This window comes from Patella vulgata, chromosome 2 (assembly GCF_932274485.2).
Source record: "Patella vulgata chromosome 2, xgPatVulg1.2, whole genome shotgun sequence".
Classification (NCBI taxonomy): domain Eukaryota; kingdom Metazoa; phylum Mollusca; class Gastropoda; family Patellidae; genus Patella; species Patella vulgata.
The window spans coordinates 48520557-48548503 of NC_065880.2; the positions used below are offsets into that span (position 1 = coordinate 48520557).

The window sequence follows — 27947 nt, forward strand, 5'->3', positions numbered from 1 at the left end:
TGATTATGAAAATAAATAATATAAAGATCATTTTATGGTAGGCTTATCTGTTAACTTGTGGTCTTCGTTACAAATAATCCTCAAAGATTTCAGCCAGATACTCCAGAAAAATTCAGTTTATGATACAATATTACATTGATCTAAGTATTTCCGAGGAAAGATTTCAGGAATTTTATCATCTGATTCGAAATCCCCATTTACTTTATTTTGTAATAACAAGATTGTATAGTGTACTAAGTACTGTATGTTGAATGGTTTAGAAAGGGGTAAGTAGAAATTCACTACTTACAGAAATGAAAGCTGAAATTGGTACAAACACATGTAAATCTAACAAACAATATCCAACAAATTAACTAGTTTAAAATGCTACCCTAAAAGCCCAGGAGCAGCCTGGTGTTTGTGTTATTAAAAAAAAGTACTGGTACTATGTTCACAGTTCTGGACATGGTATAATTTAGGGAATCCATGATAGAATCCCACATAGGCAAATATAGGCCATAAGATCCAGACAGTATCCCATTACCTAATTTCCAAAAGATGAAATAACTCTACCCCTACAAAAAACCAGTGTCTGCCAGGCAGGATATGCCCACATTTTGCAGGAGATGGATAGAGAACAAGCTAAAAACAAAAATGATTTTTTGTACAATCAGGGGTCATAATCCAGAAAGTTATGGTCTGAAATGCGCAAATATCAAAAGGGACTGAGATATTTGGAATATAAAGATATGTTTTAAGCTTCATCAAAATCGGACCAAAATTGTGACCTCTAGATGGTCCACAACCTTGATATGGACTCCATAACCCTTGTATTGCATACTTATACACAATTTGCATACAAAGAGCAGCCATTTTGTCACGCAGTTTCATTTCGATTTTCCCGAAATTCCACATCAAGCTTCATTATGGTTTTTGAAATTGGAAAAAATTGAATCCACAAGCTAAAAATGCGATTTTTCAAGCAATCAGGGGCCATAATCCAGGAAGTTACGTTCGGATATGTGTGATTATCAAAAGTAACCAAGATCTTTATGATAAAAACATATATTTAAAGTTTCATCAAAATCGGATAAAAACTGTGGCCTCTAGAGGTCCCACAACCTTGACATACCATATTTTTACACTATTTGCGTACAAGGGGCGGCCATTATGTCCGTCAGATTTTGTCTGATTTTCATGAAATTCAAACTCAACCATCATTATAACTGTGATATATTCACACATTTTTTTTTTAAATCGGATAAAAATTGTGACCTCTATAGGGACCACAAGCTCAAAACGTGATTTTTTGTACAATCAAGGGCCATAATTCAGGTAGTTACCATCCGATATGCGCAAATATTGAAAGGAACCAAGATCTTTGGGTTATAAACATGCATTTCAAGTTCCATCAAAATCAGATCAAAATTGTGACCTCTAGGAAGTTCATAACCTTGATATACCAGATGTTTACATTATTTGCGTAAGGGGGCGGCCATTTTGTCTGTCGAAAAAATTCGATATCAACCATCATTAGTATGTAACGGTGATATACTAAAACGTTTCTTGAAATCGGATAAAAATTGTGACCTCTAGAGGGACCACAAGCTAAAAGCGCAATTTTTTGTACAATCAGGGGCCATAATTCAGAAAGTTACGATCCGATATGCGCGAATATCAAAAGGAACCAAGCTATTTGGGATATAAACATGCATTCCAAGTTTCATCACAATCGGATGAAAATTGTGACCTCGAGAGGGTACACAACCGTGATATACCATATTTTACACTATTTGCGTACAAGGGGCGGCCATTTTGTCCTGCATTTTTGGTCCGATTTTCACGAAATTCAAACTCAACCATCATTAGGGTGTAACGGTTATATACTAAAACGCTTTTTATACGCCCACATGGAAATGTGGTCGTATATTGCCGTCCGTCCGTCCGTCCGTCCGTCCATCGTCCACAATTTCTTGTGAACACTCTACAGACTACATTTATCAACCGATTGTTTTGAAATTGATATATCGTCGGTGGGCGATCAAAACCTGTCTGCGGTCCCGGATTTTTTATTGAATGTGATTATATTTCTAATTTATGAACTAAATTGTGGAAAATTTAATATGGGGAGGTTATTTTTGGTATAATTTTAGAGGTTTATGTGCTGGGGCTATATACAACATTTTGTCTTGTGAAATGGCGACGTTCACAAACTATAAGCCTGTTCTGAGTATATACGACGTTTTGTTCTTAATAACCTATTTACACAGATTATTTTTTAGGGTAACTTACCTAGTACAGTGACGGAGGCAGGATATTTTTTTATCGGCCGGGGGGGGGGGGGGGGTGCGGAGCAAATCGGGTGTCAGTGGTGGATTGTGAAGCTTATCTGCACCCGAATACAACACTCAATTTCATCAGCTGTAGCTGACATAATTCAAGGCAAATAACCCTGAGCCATAATATCCAAGACATAATTCAAGGTAAGTAATCCAAGGCTATAATATTCAGGACATAATTCAAGGTAAGTTACCCAGGGTCATAGCATCTACTACACAATTCCAGGTAAGTTGTCTGGTAGGTAAATAGCCTTGGATCGGTTCTGGTAGGTAAATATAGCCTTGGATAGGGATGATACTGAATACGCAACCTAAGATAAGATATCAAGTGTCGTGATATTTACTCCATAAACAGGAGTTATTAACAAAACCCAATGTACGTTTAGCCAGGAGCATGGAATCTATTAGAGAAAAGCTATCGAATTAGACTTTTCAAAAAATGTTGTGAAGACTTGTTCTAGGTACATCTTGTCTGACGATGATCGGCAGTAATGGGACGGCAATTTAGATAAAGGGTCTAGAAATCTTTTAGCGGTTAAATATGTAGAAGATTCTCTATTCTTGGATTTTTTTCTCTTTTCGGTCGAGCCAGGTGTTGTACCGTTTTTGGAATGGTCGAACCATCTGTACACCCTTTTTTCTCCGAGAGCAAACGTCGATAAAACATATTCTTGCAGACCTGTAGTCTGTCATTGTTTTTAATTAAGTGGTAACGGTAAGTAGTTTGCTTTCTGTATGTCTTTTCTTCCGTTTCGCATACGGTTCTATCCTTGACATTACATTTTTTTACAAGATTTACTATGTATACCTCTTTTTGGTCCCAACTCATCTTCCAGAATGCTTCAAATAGATTACGCCTGTCATCCTCTGTAAATTTTGAACATAATTTGCTAGGATTTGGAGCTTTACACTTTGATGTACAGGACGACGGTGTAAGTGTTTTTCCGGATCTCTTAGCGGCATATTTTTAATGTCCAACATTTTTAGCTCTTTTTAGTATCTCAGCTGATATTGATTCTTCAGCGGATTCTATTGCTTTGTTTTCTTCAATTGCAATTGCGACCGACTCGACTGTGGCTGAAATGTCTGACGATGGCAATCCTGTAACTGTCAAGAGATAATTAGACTGTGTTGATGCTGAAGCATTGTAAATATTTGTGGAAGCAAGGACCGACTCCCCAACGATGACGAAGCGGGGCTAGAATTTGTCTGCGAATCGAAATCAAGGTACGTTCTTTTGGTTGATGTTGGAGCGAGGTAAATGTTGGTTACTGAAGGTGGTGCGTGAGCGAGGTAAGAACTGGTTAGTGAAAATGGTGTTAAATTTACATAAGTACTGGTTACTAAAGGTTGTGCTTGGTCGAGGTAAGAACTAGTTACTGGAAGTGATGCTGGGGATTGTAAGTGCCGGTTACTAGAGGTGGTGCTTGAGCGAGGTAAGTACTAGTTTCTGGAAGTGATGCTGGGGGGTTGTAAGTACCGGTTACTAAAGGTGGTGTTTGAGCAAGGTATGTACTAGTTACCGAAGGTGATGCTGTAGGGTTGTAAGTACCGGTTACTAGAGCTTGTGCCTGAGCGAGGCAAGTACTAGTTACCGAAGGTGATGCTGAAGGGATGTAAGTACCGGTTACTAGAGGTGGTGCTTGAGCGAGGTAAGTATTGGTTACCAGAGGTGATGCCGAAGGGATGTAAGTATTGGTTACTATAGGTGGTGCTTGAACGAGGTAAGTGCTGGTTACCAGAGGTGAATCTGAAGGGATGTGATTAGAGGTGGTAAAGGAATGTAAGTACTGGTTACTGGGGGGGGGGCTAAAGGTATGTAAGTACCATTTACTTGATGTGTTGCCGGAGCGGGATGAATACTGATTAGTGGTGATGGTTCTGGAGCGAAGTAATTATTGGTTATTGGAGGTGGTGCTGGGGCAGGTAAGTACTGGTTTCACGAGGTGGCACTGAGGACTGGTAAGTTCTTGGGCCTGGAAATGATGTTGAAACAAGGTAAGTACTGGTTGCATGAGGTGGTGTCGGAGCAAGGTACGTAAATCTTGTAAAGAAATGTAATGTCAAGGATAGAACCGTATGCGAAACGGAAGAAAAGACATACAGAAAGCAAACTACTTACCATTACCACTTAATTAAAAACAATGACAGACTACAGGTCTGCAAGAATATGTTTTATCGACGTTTGCTCTCGGAGAAAAAAGGGTGTACAGATGGTTCGACCGTTCCAAAAATGGTACAACACCTGGCTCGACCGAAAAGAGAAAAAAATCCAAGAATAGAGAATCGTCTACATATTTAACCGCTAAAAGATTTCTAGACCCTTTATCTAAATTGCTGGCTCATTACTGCCGATCATCGTCAGACAAGATGTACCTAGAACAAGTCTTCACAACAGTTTTTGAAAAGTCTAATTCGATAGCTTAACTCTAATAGATTCCATGCTCCTGGCTAAACGTACATTGGGTTTTGTTTATAACTCCTGTTTATGGAGTAAATATCACGAAACTTGATATCTGATCTTAGGTTGCGTATTCAGTATCATCCCTATCCAAGGCTATATTTACCTACCAGAACCGATCCAAGGCTATTTACCTACCAGAAAACTTACCTGGAATTGTGCAGTAGATGCTATGACCCTAGGTAGCTTACCTTGAATTATGTCGTGGATATTATAGCCTTGGATTACTTACCTTGAATTATGTCTTGGTTATTATGGCTCAGGGTTATTTGCCTTGAATTATGTCAGCTACAGCTGATGAAATTGAGTGTTATATTCGGGTGCAGATAAGCTTCATAATCCACCATTGACACCCTGATTTTTCCCGATTTGCTCCGCCCCCCCCCCCCCCAGGGCCGATAAAAAAAATATCCTGCGTCCGCCACTGTACTAGGTAAATTACCCTAAAAATAATCTGTGTAAATAGGTTATTCGAATTGAAGGAGATCTGAAGCATACGTTTCCCCCTTGAGAAAGACGAATTCGAATACGTCATTGTAATGGGCACCTGAAACAAATAAGAATAATAATAAAACAGTTTGACAAAACTTAAGACTTAGTAATGAGAAATTAAATTCTTAAGTAAGCTGGTTCGTTCGATTGTCTAAAAGTTCAAGACTATTGTTTTCTTTTTTTTTCATCTAGATTTGGGACACAGTTTTACCTCTTTCTACTCTTTCTAACGTGAATTCCTCTATCATTTAGATTCAAAATACTACTATTATGTCAAAATGGATAGGCTGTGTTAGACAAAACTTAAGACTTAGTAATGTGAAATTAAATTCTTACCTTGTTAGCCTGTAGCCTGCGTCGATGTCAATTAGGAGATACGACTTTTTGGTTCCTAAAAACCACGTGACTTTGAAAGATGTTTTATGACAACCTGGCGTATATAAGATACGACATTTTAGTTTGTAGAAAATTTCACGAATCAGAATACGATGTTTAGTCACATGCCTATAACTTGAGTTCTAACTGGATTACAACTACCACGAATAGAGCATTCGACGCGCCATTAATTTACGATTCTAACCATGTAAAAATCGTTTTTGGCGCCAAAATTGATATACGTGGTTTTGATCGCCCACCGACGATATGTTGTTTGCATTAGTGAGATGAAGAAGCCTATTTAATTTCAATAACTTCTGTTAACTTCTTCTGGAGTTATGGCCCTTGTTTCACTTTGTTGCACCTTGTGAACGCTCTAACGACAAAAGTTATCAACCGATCTGTATGAAATTTATGTTTACATTATTTGCGTACAAGGGGCGGCCATTTTGTCTGACAGTTTTAGTTTGAATTTCACGAAAAAATTCGATCTCAACCATCATTAGTATGTAACGGTGATATACTAAAACGTTTTTTGAAATCGGATAAAAATTGTGACATCTAGAGGGACCACAAGCTAAAAGTGCAATTTTTCGTACAATCAGGGGCCATAATTCAGAAAGTTACGATCCGATATGCGCGAATATCAAAAGGAACCACGATCTTTGGGATATAAACATGCATTCCAAGTTTCATCACAATCGAATGAAAATTGTGACCTCGAGAGGGTACACAACCGTGATATACCATATTTTACTCTATTTGCGTACAAGGGGCGGCCATTTTGTCCTGCAGTTTTGGTCCGATTTTCACGAAATTCAAACTCAACCATCATTAGGGTGTAACGGTTATATACTAAAACGCTTTTTACACGCCCACATGGAAATGTGGTCGTATATATTGCCGTCGGTCCGTCCGTCAGTCCGTCCATCCATCGTCCACAAGTTCTTGTGAACACTCTACAGACTACATTTATCAACCGATTGTTTTGAAATTGATATATGTTGTTTGCATTAGTGAGATGAAGAAGCCTATTTAATTTCAATAACTTCTGTTAATTTCTTCTGGAGTTATGGCCCTTGTTTCACTTTGTTGCACCTTGTTGCACCGACAAAAGTTATCAACCGATCTGTATGAAATTTATATGCATCATTTAAATTAGTAAAACAAAGAAGCCTATTGAATTTCAGCAATTTCCGTTAATTACATCTAGAGTTATGGCCCTTGTTTCACTTTGTTGAATCTTGTGAACGCTCTAATGACAAAAGTTATCAACCGATCTGTATGAAATTGATATGCATCTTTTAAATTAGTGAAATGAAGAAGCCTATTGAATTTGAGCAATTTCCGTTAATTTCTTCTGGAGTTATGGCCCTTGTTTCACTTTGTTGCACCTTGTGAACGCTCTAACGATAAAAGTTATCAACCGATCTGTATGAAATTTATATGCATCATTTAAATTAGTAAAACAAAGAAGCCTGTTGAATTTCAGCAATTTCCGTTAATTACATCTAGAGTTATGGCCCTTGTTTCACTTTGTTGAATCTTGTGAACGCTCTAATGACAAAAGTTATCAACCGATCTGTATGAAATTGATATGCATCATTTAACTTAGTGATATGAAGAAGCCTATTGAATTTCAGCAATTTCCGTTAATTACATCTAGAGTTATGGCCCTTGTTTCACCTTGTTGAATATTGTGAACGCTCTAATGACAACAGTTATCATCCGATCTGTTTGAAATTGATATGCATCATTTAAATTAGTGAAATGAAGTAGCCTATTGAATTTCAGTAATTTCCGTTAATTACGCCGTGAGTTATGGCCCTTGTTTCACTTTGTTGTACATTGTAAATGCTCTAACGACAAAAGTTATTATCCGATCTGTATGAAATTTATATGTATCATTTAAATTAGTAAAACGAACAAGCCTATTGAGTTTCAGTTATCACCTAAATTAGTGAAATGAAGACAAACAAGCCTATTGAATGTCAGCAATTTCCATCAATTACGTCTAGAGTTATGGCCCTTGATTTACTTTGGTGAACTTTCGAACAACAAAAGTTATCATCCGATCTGTATGAAATTCATATGCATTATTTGAATTATTAAAACGAAAAAAGCCAGTCGAATTTGAACAATTTCTGTAGATTGCTTCCAGAGTTACGGCCCTTGTTTTAGATTTTAGAACCTTGTGAGCCTTCAACAATGGAAATTATAATGTCATCTGTATGAAATTGTCTATTAAATTCCCCTAATTACCTACAAAAGAATAAATATGTGACATCCCTTGTCGACTGCTCGGACGATTTAGCTGCTGTGGGCGTATGTTTTGTTGCCTGGCAACCTATCTTTTTAAATTGGATAAAAATTGTGACCTCTAGAAAGACCACAAACTAAAAACGCAATTTTTCGTACAATCAGGGGCCATAATTCAGGAATTTACAATCCGATATGCACGAATATCAAGAGGAAACAAGATATTTTGGTTATAAACATGCATTTCAAGTTTCATCAAAATCAAATCAAAATTGTGTCCACAAGCTAAAAACGTTATTTTCCGTACAATCAGGGGCCATAATCCATGAAGTTATGGTCCGATAAATGCCAATAATGAAAGGAACCAAGATCTTTGGGAGATAGACCTATATTTCAAGTTTCGTCAAAATCGGATAAAAATTGTGACCTGTAGAATATTCACAGGTGTGACGACAATATACGTCCACATGAAAATGTGGGCGTATAAAAATTGAGGAAAAAATAACTAATTGTGTAGTTTAAAGTGGCATTAGTACTATGATAGAATATTGATAGAATGAAATGTAGACTTAAAGGAATTCATTATTTGGTTATTCATTCAATATTGATGTTATCTTACCGTGAAGATATGGGATCCCGATATCAAGTATTTAAGACACAACAAACATTTCAAATTCAGTACACGACATCATGTACTCTTTGGACGTATTAGTTTTGAGTGCAATTTGTGACGACCAAAGACAATGTGGATTAAGTAATTAAAAGTGGCAGGTTCACAAACGACAAAACAGTAATAAAAAAATCTTGTTTAGAATTGAGTAAGCCGACGCCAGCCTCGTTATCCCAAGTAGTCTCATTCCATTCTGCTTCACTATCCCCTGGGGACTGGGTTTATCCATAGGGTATTCACATATTCAAATTATCTTCCCTAGACAAACCAGTCTTAGCCTCATTGCTTACATTCACAACAATATGGCCACAGATCACTACAGATTTCCCCATTGACTTTAATGTTAATTCTTGTATTTTAGACCGGCTCTAACTTTTCCCCAAATTTTCGTTGGGTAGAACACTTTCTACCACAGATGGAGCCGGTTGTGGCAACCTCTTGCCCAAAAGCAAGTAAACATGCGACCTCTTGCCCAAAAACAAGTAAACATGCGATTTTCAGCCCTACATTTCAACCTAACCAATCTCTCAACTCTTGTGTCCTTCTGCATCAAAATTATGAATATTCACCAAAACCTGGCAGAAAATGTATTTTCAAACCCTTTTCTTCGATTCTACACCAAAAAGTCAACAAAAATTGCCATGCAAAAGGGGGAAAAAGGAAAAGGGAGAGGAATACTTAGATGGGATCTACAAGTTTGTCAGGTTTAGAAATAGCCCAAGCTTTCCTACAGAAAATTTAAAATTGGTAACACTGAGTTAATAATGTACAGCAGATGGGTTTGTACAAAATGTTCAAAACAGGGGGTGGCTATGACGGACGGATGCGGTCACAATGGGCCATTTATATGACTTACTAATTCCATTTATATGACTTACTAATTCCATTTATAAAGCTTTATAATTAATTACTTACTTAGGCACGTGTGGACGCTGAAACCCATCGAAATGGGTGACTGAATTGAATATTATTTTCATAGTTTGATAAATAATCATGAAACTACGTAATTATTTATCAAGTCTTATAAATGCATTTATATAACTTAGAAAATAATCGGCAATCTCCGTACTCCTTCGTTGAGTCGGCCAATTGGCCAATCAAATCCCTCGTTACATATAGCGGTGTTTTACCTTTCATGGCGGCTATTGTAAACATAAAATGACGAGAATAAGTTTTATGCATGTTTTAGTTATCCTAGCGTCAATTTACTTTGCTAAGGTCACCGCTCCCCCTCCACCCACCGACCGGGGTAGTTCTCATCATCATCAAAATGTCCGTAATCCGAATCATTAGGCCCTATCAGCCACAATTTCTTGTAAGACTTCCTCTAACGTCATTCGGTTAGCCATTTTGACGTAAATTCGTATAATAATATCCGTTTTTGATTGCAATTTGTAGTTTTGTTTTTATTTTGATCGCTTAGCTATAAATAGCGAAAATGTAAACAGGAAGTAGGAGAAGATAACTGTGTTTTTTATAATTTTCTGACTTGGAGCATTAGGCGAAAAAATGAAGGTTTCGTATGAGAGGGTGTACAACGTGCCGTGCGGCACGCGTGGGCCACGAGGGAAGTTTTCTGAACGTGCCGTGCGGCACGCGTGGGCCCAAGCCCTTGAAGACAACATACCCTCATCCTGACCATGGTCATCTTCTGCAGGAAGATTAGTGCGTCCGAATTCCATTAAAGGAAAAAATGTACGAATAAAATGATGTAGGCCCTATGACACCGACGCACACAACTCGAAAACCGCGGACGGGAGTGGGAGGGGCTTGCCATTCAGTAAGACGACCTGTGATTGGCTGGCCGAAGCATCCTCAGGAATTTCCGGGCAGATGTACGAACTTTCCCGAATATTTAGTTCGTTAGATAATTCATTTATAAGACTTAGAAAATAGATTTATATAGCTACCATATTATTTACAAGACTTTATAAATCATTTATCAAGCTATGAAAATAATATTCAATTCAGTCACACGCTTCGAGGGGTTTCAGCATTCGCACGTGCCTAAGTAAGTAATTAATTATAAAGCTTTATAAATGGAATTAGTAAGTCATATAAATGGAATTAGTAAGTCATATAAATGGAATTAGTAAGTCATATAAATGGCCCATTGTGACCGCATCCGCCCGTCATAGGTGGCTTAATTTTGCTTCTGTTTTACCCAGAACAGGCATTTTTTTCTTCTTTGTAACATTAAATTCTTGCATTTCCTTCATGTAGAAAGCCGTATTCCAGTCTTTCTAGCCATTTTTAACTTTGCCATTCTGTTAAGAGAGGCATAAATGCCCCACCCCACTCTTTTTTATTAATGTGTTTTGAGAGATTTAATTGCACCTGTGTTGATAATTAAATGATAGTAATTGGAATTTGTGGTTGAATTACAGCTAGGAATGTAATTTTACACCAATAAATAGTTATTTTGTACATTTCAAAGGTTTCTAGCCCTTTTTGTTTAAAGTCAAACTTAGAACCCTGAGACATGTCAGGCCAATGAGACCACACCCTGATATAAAAATGGTGTAGATGTGTAAATGTCAGCTTAATGTTCAATATTTTCTTATCAAAATCTAGGATTTTGCTCCTTTTCAGGCCTCCTTCATGTTGTCAACTCTTGTCATAACTACTTTTTGGCCTTCATTTTTTCAGGCAATTGATGTAAAGGTCCAGACATCTTGTTTCAGCACAAGAATTGCAATAAAGATTTGTATGGTGCCTCTGAGCCTTGAGATGTTGAAAACATTGAAATATTCCCAAATTTGTGAAAATTGTGTATTCTGTGACCCTTTTGTTAGAGAGGGGTGGTCATAGACCAAATATGGCATTTTTTTCTTTCATCAAGGCCTATTTTTAACCATAATTCTTATTTATTGCAGATATTTTAGTTTATATGTACATATGTTAGCCAGGGATGGTAAAACATAGCTATTAAGACAGATTCCTTTGGTGATGTTACTTCTGCAACCAAAGCTTAGATTGATTCAGTCAGTGACATGTTTAGGGGTTGGGGATACATGTTTCGGTATAGATCTCTAATATTAACCATCAGTGCAGCTGATTTGTAATTTTTCTGTTTGCATATTGTCAAGGGTTTCTAAAAATATGTTCCTTGCCCGTCCGGCTATCTAAAAAGTGGAAAATCATTGTTTTTTTGAAAGATGCTACATGTAAATTTTGTGCATTTTTCATGACATGGCAGTAAAGAATTATATTTTTGAAAAAAAATCCAGCTTATGAGTGTTTTCTGTGTAATTTGTTTGTAACTTGTCTAATTTTTTCACAGAAATCAAATACTGCCTTAAAAAGAAAGATTTTTAAATTTTAGCACAAAAGGCCCATGGACCCGAGATGCACCGCTGTACATAATTGACATAAAGCAGCATGTATACTTAAAGGGCCGTCATTTTTGCAGTTATTCTTTGATTTTGACTTCCTTTCACCGGTATGTTGCCAGAACATATGAGAAGCATATAAAAAAGGCTTTTTGGTGATAGCTGAAGTTTTACCCCTATATAGGACACAGCTCACCAAATATTTCTACTCCGTCACCCACGAATGTAGGGTGAAAGTTTTTTTTCCCTCTTTTGCATGGTGATTTATGTTGACTTTTTGGTGTAGAATCGAAGAAAAGGGTTTGATACAAGAGCTGAGAGGTTGGTTAGGTTGAAATGTAGGGTCAAAAATTGCATGTTTACTTGTCCCTACTTCCAGCTTGTGTATCTCAAGTTTTCCATGGTGAACCTCATACGTGCTTTTGGGGAAGAGGTTGCCACATGTTGCTCCATCTGTGGTAGAAAGCGTTCTACCCAACAAAAATTTGGGAAAAAGTTAGAGCCGGTCTAAGAGATGAGAATTAACATTAAAGTCAATGAGGAAATCATTAGTGATCTGTGACCTTATGGCAGCTTGTTTGGAGGCAGACCACCATTAAATTTCATCATCTCGGTACCCACGAATTGTAGTTCGTCTATTTATAGCAATTCTCTCTCTCTCTCTTTTCTCCCCTTTTGCATGCCCATTTTTGTTGATTTTTTGGTCTAGAATGGACGAAGAAGGTTTGAATTAACATTTTCTGCCAGGTTTTGGTAAATATTCATGATTTTGAGGCGGAAGGATAAGAGGGTTATCAGGTTAGCTACGGCGATGTGTACGGCAACTAGTTACATGTTTTTAGTATGCTTCTTCAAGTTTGTGTATCTCAAAATTTTGGTGGTCAACCTCATACAAATTTTAGTGCAAAGACATGACCATTTGTTCCTCTGTAGTGAAAAGCATTCAGCCCAACGAAAATTTGGGGAAAAGTTGGAGGTGGGCAAAGAGGCCAGAATTAACATTGAAGTCAATGGGGAAATTAATGGTGGTCTGCCTCCTATATGAAAACAACCTGACAGTGGATGAAAGGCCTAAATTTGATGATATGATCTCCAAATTGTCAGAAAATGTGATATATGGCATTTTGATAGTAAAAAATGTGAAATGGTAAAATTTCAAAAATATTTGACAAATTTGGGAGGGGAAATTTTGATTTTAGTGTTTATTTACTTTTCAAAATTAGTGGAAAATATTTTAATCTATGATTTTTACTTTTTCTGCATTATAAAGGTTAGACGGGAAGAAAGTATCATAATTTTTCTCAATTTTGCCTAAAAATCATGATAAATTGTCTGAAATTCTTCAGATTACCCCCAATATTGATGTCAAAATTTTAATTATTCATCTGTTTTAAAATGAACCAAAATGTCTTGCATGTCTTTATTTTCATTGTTAAATAACTTGGCAAGGATCCATGTGTTTGTCAGATATTGAAAAAGTATTCATGTGTTTGTCAAAAATTTAAAAATTAAGAAATTTAGTCTAATTATGTTCTGCTAGGTGTGTTAGAATTTTCAAAACATGAGTGAACTGCATTTTGCTGCTGTTTTCCTCAGGCTTAACACAATTTTAATCTTTCAAAACCTGAAATTGTTGCATTTCCCTTCTCGAGAAAGTAAAATCTATGTGTTTACAGGGAAATTTCTCTGTCTTCATTTCATTTAGACTGGCTCACCCTCCCCACCCCTTTTCTTGAAGATGATATTTGGATATTCAATTGAACATTTGTTGACTCCAAATTAGCAGTAATTTGATTTTGTGCTTGAATTGTAACCGAGCATTTTATTTGACACAAACAAATAGTTACATATAAGATTTCAAGGATTTCTAAGACTTTTTGTTTATGGTCAAACATGTAATCCTATGACATTTCTTCCAAATGGGTCCACACCCCAAAATGGATATGTTGTAGATGTGTTTTTTGCAGCTTAATGTTTTACATTTTGAATGTAAATCTATTATTTGTGGTGATCTTTTAAAATGTGGCACTTACAGGGCAATAAAATATTAATTAATAGCCTTTTCATACCCCTTTTATGCTTTGAATTATGTCAGAACTCCCTTTTTCCATCTCATTTTGTCAGGACATTGATGTAAAGATTAAAACAACTTGCTTCCACATAATATTTATACTATGTAATTTCAAGGATACCTCTGATTGTTAAAGTATTTTAAAAACTGAAATATTCCCATTTTTTAAAAAAAAATAGTGCTTTGCGACCCTTTTGTTAGAGTGGCTGGTTGTCACCTAAATACAGCATTTATTTTACATTTATCAATCCATATTTTAATAAATAATTCATACTTCTTATAACAAACTGTGTTTATATGTATGTATATAAGCCAGGGATAGAAGAACATGGCTTTTAGCCATATTCCATCAACAGTATTACTTATGTGGACACAAGTGGGATTTGTTACCACACCAACATTTTTAGGGGGTGGGCTTACAGGTTTCACTATAGTTCCTTACAGTTACCTTCAATGCAACAAATTTGCAGCTTGTCTTCCTGCATACCGGCCAAGGTTTCTAGAAATAAATGCTTTTCATCTCAGACTTTCCCAGAAATAGGGAAATATTAGCATTTTGAGGCATACAAAGTGTCAAAAATGGACCATTTTGTAGAAAAAGGTTAAAGAAAGTCAATTTTTGAAAAATATTCCAATATTTTGAATATTTTTGATGTGACTTGTTTGAAACTCTTTAAATCTTTTCGCAGAACTCACATTTCGACAAAATTAAGAAAGAATCTTCAATTCTAGAACAAAATGCCCATGGACCTGAGCTGCAATCTGTTATACAAAACAGTGCATAACTTTAAAGGGTCACCATTTCTGCAGTAATTATTTTTTTCTGATTCTGTATTATAATAATGTTGCAAAAATAAATGTGAAGCTATAAAGAAAAGAATTTTGATGATATATGAACTTATAAAACCATATAGGAGGCAGACCACCATTAAATTACATCATCTCGGTACCCACGAATTGTAGTTCGTCTATTTATAGCAATTCTCTCTCTCTCTCTTTTCTCCCCTTTTGCATGCCCATTTTTGTTGATTTTTTGGTCTAGAATGGACGAAGAGGGTTTGAATTAACATTTTCTGCCAGGTTTTGGTAAATATTCATGATTTTCAGACGGAAGGATAAGAGGGTTATCAGGTTAGCTACGGCGATGTGTACGGCAACTAGTTACATGTTTTTACTATGCTTCTTCAAGTTTGTGTATCTCAAAATTTTGGTGGTCAACCTCATACAAATTTTAGTGCAAAGACATGACCATTTGTTCCTCTGTCTGTAGTGAAAAGCATTCAGCCCAACGAAAATTTGGGGAAAAGTTGGAGGTGGGCAAAGAGGCCAGAATTAACATTGAAGTCAATGGGGAAATTAATGGTGGTCTGCCTCCGTTTGTTGCAACAAGGTGAGAGTTACTTCCCTTTGCCAACTTCCTTTGTATTTAATGATTTTTTTGATTGGTCGATAAAAATAGCATAGTCATCAAGGGCAGATAATTTGAATAAGTGTCTCTCTTTTGGATGGATCCAGAGATTTGTGGAGTGGAACGGAATGAATAAACTAGGGATAGCCAGGATGAGCAGGCCCAAACAACTGTTGTTCAATTTGCACTGTTCGAATATTTCTTCCAATATAATTGATAAAACTTTTTAAAATTGCATGTAATTCACTTTATATACACTCATATAACATTAATATGTGTTTTTAGATCCATTTTCGTTTATTTTAAGGTTCGAAATAATGGGGCAAAATGCCCTTTAAAGCTTATATAGGCCAGTACAATAATTTTAAAGTCAGATTAAATTGGTTCATTATTGAAGGAATGAATGAATGTAATATTGTCCTCAAAATAAAAAAAGAATTTTAAATAGCTAGATTACATTCCACTCCACTGTGGAAGTATGGCTTTATTTGATGTGTGTGTATGTGTGGAGAGTTGAGGCATAACAATCATGACATGCAGAGGACTCAAATTCTTGGATAGCTTGTGGACTGACATATAAATGTTTCTATTCTCATGAAATCCGAGGCCATAAAGAAGAGGATAATTTCAGTGTGTTTCAAACATTCCAACAACTTATCAAATCCAGCCTACAGAATTGTTTGTAATATCTACACAAGCTTTGCAGAAAGCACAAAAAATCTGTTCTAAGATTACTAATCTAGTGTGATCTTGACTTTTAAATCATCGTTTATTCGAGATGCTGTCTGAGGATGAAGTTGACTGACATTGTAATTTCCATAAATTGACATGAAAAGTATTTGTTAAGACTTTCAATGGAATAATTTTAAATCTATTAAGTGGTGGGGTTGGGGAGAATATATTTGTGACTTCATATACTCAGTAATATAATTCTTTCTTTGTGCTAGTTGATCCCATTTTGCATCATGTGACATTATAGTTTGTCTGGATGGCCAATATTTTAATCTGTGTTCATTACTGTATAATATCAAGAATATGAAATTAGACACAACAGTGTCAGCATATTGGTCTTTTGAGATACTACATGAAGCTGTTACTGGTTGGTAGCTAGAATTAATGATACACACTGATCAGCAGTGAATATTCGCAAGGCCGCTACAATCACTGATAAGGATGACATCGATGCGACTTAATAAGCCACAAATATTAACTTTTTTCCTCAGACAAATTAAATTCTAAAACATTTTTTTTATGTATTAGAAACATAAATAAAGACGTTTGAAGTATTTGTAGGTAAAAATTATTTCCTATTTAGTGTAAATGGGTATTAAAATGAGGAAAAGGCACCATTCTGCCCGAAACAGGAACGTCTTATGTAAACAATGCAATTGCCATTGAGCCAATGATTGACACCTCGTGATATGACGTCACGTGTTGAAGGCAGTAATCTTTTACAGAGATATTAGAAGACTTTCATAATACTCTATGAAACAGATTGTTAATGATAGGCCTAAACTAATATCTAAAATTAAATGAATTTATAGTTACAAACTGTTATGAAGTCTCATGATTCTAATGAGAATATTCCTATGTTCAGGATTGTTGCTTCATGGTGTGCAATTGTGGTTTTTCTTTAATAGCTTGTTAATAAAGAGTTGATTATGAGAAGACGAAAAATGGAATCAATATAAAATGATATTTTTTTCCTCTTGAAATTAAACTGTTGAGATGAGAAATCAGTTCTAATGAAATCCTGATATGAAATTGAAATTCCCAATGAAATAGAAAATTGGAAATGGGAAATAATGTTCATATAAATGTGAAGTGTCACGTCTCCAGCATTAAATTTAATGATTTCAACATTATAGATTTCATTAATAAATTGACAGCTGATTTCACCTTTAAGCTGGTGTGAAATATGTGCTAGACATCAATATTCTGATGTTGTTGAAGGGAATATTGAAGATGGACTTCACTCCCACTTAAGCTTGTTTTGTCACTTCTTTGTTAATCTTCAAGTCCTGGTTGTGTCGCTATAAACAGACATTTGGTGGAGGGGGGGGGGGAATTGCGGACACAATAACCACATAAAAGTTCTGGTTTTGTCGGAAAATGAAAGAGAACGTTCACTGAAAAGAAAAAATTATGAAAATTGGTCACATACTTACTTCCAAATCAAATATTATTGGATGTGTAATGTGTAATTAATAAAATAAAGACAGTTTGTGTACAAAAGTTCAATAAGAGCTATGTGAAATTCTCGACTCAGATATGACATCAAGTGTTCTAAATAGAATAAGCATAAAACCCATCACTGACACTACATAAAACAAAAAGGAATAGTATTGGATGTGTAATGTGTAATTAATAAAATAAAGACAGTTTGTGTACAAAAGTTCAATAAGAGCTATGTGAAATTCTCGACTCAGATATGACATCAAGTGTTCTAAATAGAATAAGCATAAAACCCATCACTGACACTACATAAAACAAAAAGGAATAGTACTATGAACTGTACATGAATTGCAGAAACCTAATGTTAGCGGATAAAATGCCACACACAACTGAGTCATAAAACAGCACTTTAATCTAAGGCAGGGTTCTAAATTCATTGTGAAACAAACCAGTAGGAATTGGGTCAAATGAGGTCCCGGTAGGAAATGGGTTTTAAAATTTTAAGCTTCTGTTCCCTTTAATATAACCAGACTTCAACAAAAATAATTCTTGGTAATTTGTTATGAGGAATATTGTATTCTAATGTATGTAATTACCACAAAAATAACGACAAATAGGTACACCGTTGGAACAATTTTCCATATTTAATTCACGTACCCCCTGGAAAATCATGTCAGTCATATTCCTGAATAAATTAGTGTCTTCATTTTTTCGATGGATATATAAGCTGATATGCTATCTAAAACTAAAACTAGCATCAGTGGTTTATTGACCTAATTCCAACCTGTGTCATCGGGGGCATCGACATTGGAGATTCTGTCGGAAAAATAGATTATTCATGACTATTTCTCGGTGTATTCGATGTTCTATCCGAGGATTATATTCAACTAAGATTTAGATTTAACTGACATTGGGTCAGCGAAACCATTAAATGTATGATCTAATCATACGGTTCGTTGAAGACAGTTCCCGAGCGAGATGCACAATCCATGCCAAGATCGTCTTCCTAAGTTCCTTCGATCGCCACGTAGCGATCCACAAAGGCAAGTTATGAAGAATTAGCAAGCTTGTTTTGTTTTTTTACTGGATTATCAAAATTACCGTTACATATGTGCTAATTACTCGGATTATGAACCAGTGGCCAATTGTCACTAAGGTATGACTTTTATTGTAGCTGACAAGCAAGTTGATTGACTACTTAATCACCAAGTAATAAGTAACCCTTTGTAATTTAGTCGAAAGTAGATTGATTTATGATACCATAGTGGTCGGTTCATTGTTTTATTAATCGGCTTGATTTAACTTCAACGTCTAAAGCCGACAAAAAACAGCCGATTAAGATCCCTGATCTGAAGTTGTGGAAATCAACTGATATATATTTTTTCCATCATACATCAAATACTAATTCTGATAGAAAACTTTAAAACAAGAATCTGGAATGTGATTATCAAATGCATTTTCGTTAGATATTGCTTTAAAATCAATGACTTGTACGTCCAAGTTGATGGAGGAATGTGACAGATATTTACTTAGCAAACAATCCACGTCTGCCTTTCTATAAGACATAGTAGAATTAGGGTCTTGTGCAAGGTGCACCAAGCTTTACTGATGTTTGATATCTAAGTGTAAATACAACCGACTATGTGGTTCTTATCTCATCTTGCAAAAAAGATCAGACAAATTTGACATTGCCAAAATAAATGTTATCATTTCAGAACTGCCTATGAACTATATTTTATGTGCAAAATATCAGAGTTTCAATCTGTCTCAGAGTTTCTTCTTTTTTGATCAATTTCTATTCAGTCAGATCACCTGATCTGGCAACCTTTTACGATCTTGTTCTTTTGGTAAATTATCCATCCATCCTTCATCCACACTTCTTTGTGAACACTCTACTGCAGATTTATATTGAATTTAATACCTGATATTTTGGTTCCTGATATGTTTGAAAACAATTAATTATTATAATGTCCTGGTGCTGTATTGAAATTCATCAAGCAAGAAGGGACTATGAACACTTTTTGAGAAACCCATTAATAGAAAAAATGAAGAAAGAAAAGAATGAATTATAATTTTAACTTGAGAAGCATTACTTACTTTTTACCCTAGACTTGTCTTTATGTGTTTATAGTCATTCTTATTCAGAGATACCGTAATGACCAATATAATTTTAAGTGGCCGATGTCCATTGTACTTCCACATGGGCACTATCCTGGACCAGGAGATGACAGCAGGTTTGTTTGGCTAGTCATCAGGAGAATCTGATTGACATACAGAATCATGTATTAATTTTATCCAGTCAATGAATTGCTGAAACCATATACACAATCCAAATCTCAAATTTTTTAAGATGGAGTTTTTTTCTTTGAGTAGCATCATGTAAAGACATTTCCAGAGAGCAAATCGTTCTTAGATTAATTAAGTTGTGTCAATAGTCTGATTTAATTATTCATTTTATTGCCACTGTAAGATGGGATTTTAATTTAAGATCAAATTACACTGGGTCTGATAATAATCATCATTAGTAATTGATCAGTACAGGTAGTTTTCTAAAAATATCATTTTTACCTACAACAACATCTATCTTCTGTCACACATAGCCATGATTCCATGTGGAATTCTGCCAAATTCAGGTAATTAATCACATCTTCCATCAGGTTTTGGATATAATAGGATATCAAAATAGAAATAAATAATAATTTCTGCTTGCAAAAGATTATTTTAATCAAACCTTTTTTGTATTTATAGCTTTTATACACGTGTGCATGTTAATATAAACCTAATTATTAAATTATGTATTTCTTGATATTTCAACTAGCATTGCACTCAGACAGGTTTTTATTTTGGCTTAAAATGCTATATAAATTATCATTTAGACATTTATTCTCATGACAAGACTATAATCAACTGTATAGGACATTGGATGGCACAGATTTAAACAAATCAAAATATGAATGCTATATATTGTGATTTAATTTTAAAATGGAGAAGCGAAGCCGAGTCTCAATTTACAAGTTACTTGCTGCCATAATAAACAATCTATGTCAAAACTTCAAACAGTGATAATATTGCTCAAGTAATTGTCCCCCCCTTTCGAAGAAAGCAGGGGACTATTAAAATGGGTTCGTCTGTCTGTCTGTCTGTCTGTCTTATCTGTCCATCCGTCAGTCCTTCACACTTTTTGGGACACAATAACTCTCTTTCTAATTGAACTCGAATGTTCAAACTTGGTGTAGGTGTTTATTAGGCCAGTGCCTTGATGGAGTTCGAAGATGAGCATTTTCTGCTTAGGGCAGAGATGAGCAATTTGATTGGTTGATGCTTTGGGACACGATAACTTTAGTTCTAATTAAGTGAGAGTGATGAAACTGGCAGGATAGTGGAGTAAGGGGGAGTCACGATCTGACGGCCTCGGCATCTAAACACTATTCCACCAAAAACAGACACCAAACCTACAGAGTGGGATAGTGGAGTAAGGGGAGGTCACGATAAGACGGGCCTGGCACCTAAACACAAACCCCTAAAAGATGACATCTACCAAACTAGCAGGATAGTCGAGTAAGGGGGAGTTACGGTCAGACGAACTTGGCACCTAAACACTATTCCGCAAATAAAACTGATACCAAACCCAGAGAGTGGGATAGTGGAGTAAGGGGAGGCCACGATAAGACGGGCCTGGCACCTAAACACTAACCCCAAACGATGACATCTACCAATCCAGAAGCAGACGAGATCATCTAAAAAACAGGAATCAGCTTCGGCTCTCCTATGTCTTGTCTGCGATATCACTTATGTGGAAGCAGACGTTAAACACCAAGAACTAACTAACTAACTGAAACTTGGTGTATAGTTTCATTACATCAATACCTTGACTAAGTTCGATAATGAGCATTTTCTGCTCAGGGTAAACAGAGCGATAAGCAGTTTGATTTGTCGAGACTTTGGAACACAATAACTCTCATTCTAATTGAGTTAGAATGTTCCCACTTGGTGTAGGTGTCTACTATGTGAATGCCTTGATGGGGTTCGAAGAAGATAATTTTCTGCTTAGGGTAAGCAGAGATAAGCAATTTGATTGGTTGATGCTTTGGGACACAATAATTTTAGTTCTAATTAAATAAGAGTGAGGTGTATAGCTTTATTACATCAATACCTTGACTAAGTTTGGTAAAGAACATTTTCTTCTGAGGGTAAGCAGAGCAATAAGCAATTTTATTGGTCAATACTTTGGAACATAACAACTCTCCTTTTAATTGAGGTAGAATGTTTAAACTAGATGTAGATGTTCATTAGGTGAATGTTTTGACCGAGTTCAATGATTAACTTGGTCTTGGTGTTGATGTTCATTAAAACTAAGCAGTAATTTCAGTTGGTGGTGTAGACTGTATATTATCTAATATTTGCCTCATGCTTTATTTGGTGTAATGCAGCTAAAAATTAAATAAAATCCTCCACTCCTAAGAAAAGGTGGTATTAAGTGTTTATTGGATTGTTTTTATATGCCCACATTTTCATGTATTATGCCGTCTCCCCTGTCCGTCCATTCGTCCCTCTGTCCACAATTTGTTAAAGATCTTGGTTCCTTTTGATATTGGCATGTATCGGAACATAACTACATGGATTATGGCCCCTGATTATACGAAAAATCGTCGCTCTTCTGGCGAACCGACGAATCTGATATATTTAAGTATTGAGAATTATGTGTTTGAAATTTGCGTTCTGTTGTTATCTCTGTGAACATCAAATAACATTCATTTGTGATTTAATATTTCATACATATACATCATGTTTATAACCCAAAGATCTTGGTTCCTTTTGATATTCACGCATATCAGATCACAACTTCCTGAATTGTACAAAAAATTGTACAAAAAAATGTACAAAAAATCGCGTTTTTAGATTGTGTTTCCTCTAAATGTCACAATTTTTATCCGATTTCAAAAAACGTTTGAATATATCACGGTTACACCTTCATGACATTTATGTTTGAGTGAAAATCAGACCAAAACTGCCGGACAAAATGGCTGCCCCTCGTACGCAAATACTTAATAGTGTAAATATATGATATATCAAAGTTGTGTTTAAATCACAAAGACCCTGGTTCCTTACGATAATCGCGCATATCCAAATGTAACTTCCTGGATTATTACCCCATGATTGTTTGAAAAATCGCATTTTTAGCTTGTACTCAATTTTAAAAAACGTTTAAATATACCACCTTTACACATCAATGAAGGTTGAGTTCCAATTTTGTGAAAATTGGACCAAAACTGCCTGGCAAGGTGGCGGCTCCTTGTACGCAAATAGTGTAAAAGTATGTCATAATTGTTATCCAATTTTGTTTAAACTTAAAATATATGTTTATGTCCCAAAGATATTGGTCCCTTTCACTATTTGCGCATATCAGACCGTAACTCCCTGGATTATGGCCCCTGATTGCACGAAAAATCATGTATTTTATACGTCCACATTCGTATATTGCCGTAACCCCTGTCTGTGTGGATGACCCCAGGGGCAGAGTCACACCCATTTTTACTTTTTGTCTCTGTGTATTGCCTACAGGCCATGATTCTTAATGGATCGTCTTTGAACTTGGGATATGTATTTCTTATAGCCTAAGGACGACAACTGCATGTACCGACCCCCAGCGGCAGGGCCACGCCCAATTTTTGTGCCACAATTCTGAATGGATCAACTTGGTACCTGGCATATGTATTCCTTATAGCCTAAGGGTGTCAACTATTAATTTTGGTGAATGCCCCAACCCCCAGGGGCAGAGCCACACCCAGTTTTTGCCTTAGTGCCCGAAGGCCACAATTCTGAATGGATTATCTTGGAACTTGGTATACTTATTCCTTATACCCTAAGGAGGCAAAGCAGGAATGTGAGCATATATTGCAGCGTTAGCGATGCTCTTGTTATTTTGTGGATTCTCTAGATGTCACATTTTTTTTTTATCTTGCCTGGCAACTGCTGTTTAACTTATCTTCTTCAAGATATTTTTACAGACTCCTCTTGATTCATGGATTTTGAGAAATGTCTGTTAACAAAATTCTTCAAAACTGTTTGATTTTAGAAATAGGAAATTCAGTAGTTTACTGAATGACATATCTTATATGTTTTTCACACAGATTGTGAAAAATAAATTATTTTATGTAATACATGTATTAATATAATTATTTTATTATCACTGCCAGGTGGAGATGTGTTATTAATCATATAAATGTGATTACCAATACAATTATTAAGGATTTATAGAAATTATCTGCTGTCAAAACTTTGATGAAGGGAACATCTGTTGATGAGGATAAGAGATAGTAAAAGGTTTTATATTGGATATTGAGCTGTTGGTTTTAATGCTGACTACAGGGGATATCCCATAAACTAGAGGCTCCAGGTTTATTGATAACGCCAGCCACAGATTAATCATTGTGCAAGAATAATCTAATTTATATTCTAATCGTGTGCCAGAAAGTTATTCTAACACACTATCTTAATCTAATCATGAAGTAAAAAAGTGGATTGAAAGACTAGAAAATGGTAAAAAAAAATATAAAAAGTCCACTCTATATAAAGAAATTAAGGAATTATACCGTCTGTTGCAGGACACCTAATTTATTTTCAACACGCTCATAACTCCCTAAGGGAGAAAATATCAATTATTGGAGTACAACTTTGGTTAATATTCTTTTTTCAAATGGGTCACCCTATTATGTACTTAAAGACATGATGGAATAAAGCCCACACAATTAATTACTCAACTCCTCTAATACATGGAAGTTTTATGTATTCTAGGAAGCAAGAAAGAAAATTATGGATCCTTTGAATGTTAAAAGCGGAATTTGCGAAGTACTCCTCTTACAAATGGTGATCGAAGTAAATTACAAGACAGTAAAATGATATTCTCTGAGGTTTTGCATTTCTAAGAAAGTGTAATACAATCCTTATTCCTATCAACTAAAGTGAAATAGACCAGGATGACAAAGTATCATGAAAATTGTTTGTGACTTAAATTTAAATTGACTGAAACACAGTTTTTTGTAATAAAATATGAAAAACATTAATCCAGTCCTTTCTTGTTTTAAACTGCTAAAAGAAATTATAGTCGTAACAGTATGTATTTTTTTTTTTGATTTGGTAATGGAAAGACTTTTCTTAGATTTATGGGGGTTTATTATGAGAAAATCGTAGGAATGTTATAAATTATAGAATAGAGTGAGTATCTCGAGGGATTGAGCTGAAGGAAACTAGGGGCCCTGTGAGATACGATTCATAGAGGTAGCTGTTTTAAAGAACATTGAGTTTCAGGTGGAGGAGTAGATTGGGTGCTTGCATACTTCTGGAGTTGATTGAGAGACTACATGTAGTTAGCAATTTTAGGCAAAGGAATTAATATGGAAGTTCATTAATTAAGTAATTGTATTTTTGAAATTTACTGCTTGAAGATCAATTTTAAGTTGTTTTTTTAGATGTTAGTGAATTTAATCAAGAAACTGCTTACAGATATTTTTGGAGTAGTAATCCAAAAGACTAGTGGAGGAGTTGATTGAGAGACTTTGTACAGGTTTCCGTTTGAGGATTTTATTAGGAGACTACTAAGAAGAGGTTTCAGATGTAGGGATTTCTAACGTCTTTCTTTCCATCTTCTATTAAGCAGTGGAATGATCTAAGTCTTCCAACAAAAAATTCCAAAACTATTTCTGAATTCAAAACTAAATTAAAATCAAGCTTGCACTTATTCAAAACTAATGCCCACTACTATATAGGCGAAAGGCATCTTCCGAAAATACACTGTAAACTTCGAAATTCAAAGAGCGATTTAATCCTTCACAAGTGTCTAATGCATATATCGGAAAATCCCTCTTGTTTATGTGGCCATGGTGTCGAAGACTGCGAACATTATTTCTTACACTATCCACTATACAACTCTCAGCGAAAAATAACAATAAATAAATTAGATATAGAACATAAAAATATACAAACAATACTTTCTGGAAACACAGCTATTTCTTTGGAGGACAATTCCTTCATCGTTGAAATCGTACATGACTTTATCAAACTAACTAAACGCTTTAAAACTGCCTAGATCATTTCCGCCCCCCCCCCCCCCTCCGAAAGCAGGTCACCTCATAAAACTTGGCGATTAAATTTTGGGCCTTTGCATCGACATCGTCTTATTGAATATCTACCGTTATAATCTACTTGTATGTGTATTGTATGTTCTTTCCAAGGGATCTTTACCTTCACCTTCTGCACCCTGTAAAATTTGTAAATCAAACATATCCAGTCATCTATCTTCTCAATGATCATTGTTTATGGAAGTGATTTTACATAAGCAGCAATGCTTGTTATTGTATCCATATATAGTATGTTAGATATATCTGTGACTCACTAATGAAATAAAATATTGTAAATCAAACATATCCAGTCATCTATCTTCTCAATGATCATTGTTTATGGAAGCGATTTTACATAAGCAGCAATGCTTGTTATTTTATCCATATATAGTATGTTAGATATATCTGTGACTCACTAATGAAATAAAATATTGTTTAAACCACAGATGTAGGGATTGATTGGGCGATCTACTCAGTTCCCAGAATTTTATGATGGTGAATTTAGAAATGAAATCGGAGTTTGACGTCCTATTATAACGGATTATAGGTTAATGGTGATAGGGGATATTCAGAAACAATACAATGCGGAAATGCAATGCTGTTTTTATTAGAGGTAACAAGTGTATGTTAATAACAGGCCAATTGCCTAAACATGAACATAAACAATTCGTATGGGCAGCTTATCTGACAGCCCCATTTCACTCACAAAGAGATTCACCGTCAAAAGTGAAAATGGACGTTTTTGATTTTTGTCTTAATGAGTAATTGCTACACCAATCCTCAGACATTCAGCAATTCGTCGTAGCATGCTCCTCATAAACCGTCCAATCACGATTTTGGGCAATCAAACCCTCTCCTCTTGCAGTGCCACGGCCAATTCTTGCAGTGTTGTCGGTTGACGTTGACGTCGACGAACACGTCTCCTGATCAAATTAAACGTAACACACTAAAGCAAAGATATGCTAAACATTCAATCTTATGCAAGAACCAAGAGGAAAGCAAACATGGATAGATAAACCAGCAGTATTCATCAACCCTTCCTTGAAGTGTCAAATTTGACAATGAACCCCTCCCACGTGTATGGCGCTATTGCGTGTCGCATGCATGTGCAGCTCAGTGGTTCTGTTGGGGTGATAAGTTTTCATCTGTGAACATACTGTCAAAGCATGTCAAGTGTCCATGACTATTTATCATATCACAACCTGCATAGGTATTTGCAATTCAATATCCTCTACTTTTTTTTGAAGAGTATATATAAGTTTCAAAGGGAGAAGTTAATTGAAAGCTTTTGGGTGGTGGGTTTGTTTGTTGGTGTAGGAGGATGAGAGACAAGAGTTTTTTGGTGAGGAAGATGATTAAGATGAATAATTACTTACCTGGCATTGTTTATCAAGGTTGTGGTGGAGTTGATTTGTGGAGATGGCGAATTCTGAGAGAGGAAATGATTGGGAAACTATTTAAGAGGTTTTTGTTTGAAATTATTGATGTGAATATAGGTTAGACTTAAGAGGTTTCTGTTTTAGGTGGTTCAGTTGATAGTAGTGTTGGAGGTTTCTATGGGGAGAATTGAGTGAAAGACTATTTAGAGAGGGGTTTTGGATGGATTAAATGATTGGAGTAGACAGGTTTATGTTTGAGGTAATGCTTGGAAAACTGTTTAGAATTTCTTTGTATGTTTTTGGTTGAAGAGTTGTTTTGAAGACTATTTATAGGATTATGTTGGAAGAGTTGATAGAGAGACTGCTTAAGCGGTTTACAGTGGGGGAATTTTTTTATGAAAACTAGCTAAAGAAATAATGGGTGTTTAGCACACAATCAACATAAGCCAGGTTATTTTTAGACTACCTTGGTATATTTAAATTTAGTTAAGCAGCAGGTCTTTACAATGGGAGAGAACAGGGGAAAAATGCCAAATTTAAGCATTTAACAGTAAATCTTAACCCCACTCCTTATTAGATATAAAGGTGGGTTCCAACTGATGACTTTGCCCAGACTTAGATTTCAAGGATGTGATCTATCAGAAATGGGCATGGAAAAAGAAAATATGACCTTGAGTATGATGTACAGTATGTTTTCATTTTCTGCAACAGTATATCAATCTTTTTTCTTTTCCAGCTTGATCAGTTCAACAAACCTTTTATGTTTTTGATTCAAAGTTTCCACTCTTTAGTAATTACCAATAACTAGTATTATTATAAACAAGTCTCGGTTTCATTATTAAGTCTTTCAGTTGCTAAATAAAATGTGTTCTTCTGTATCCAAACATTGC

The 27947-nt window shown here is 35.5% G+C and overlaps 1 long non-coding RNA gene across 1 annotated transcript in view; it reads left to right on the plus strand.

Moving 5' to 3' along the window:
* Nucleotides 1-24531, plus strand: part of LOC126812406 (uncharacterized) — a 45566-nt gene extending 21035 nt beyond the window's left edge. Inside the window, exon 3 of the long non-coding RNA XR_007675918.2 lies at nucleotides 24357-24531. This is a non-coding gene — a long non-coding RNA (uncharacterized LOC126812406). The remainder of the gene's footprint in view (nucleotides 1-24356) is intronic.
* The last annotated feature ends 3416 nt before the right edge of the window (nucleotides 24532-27947 follow it).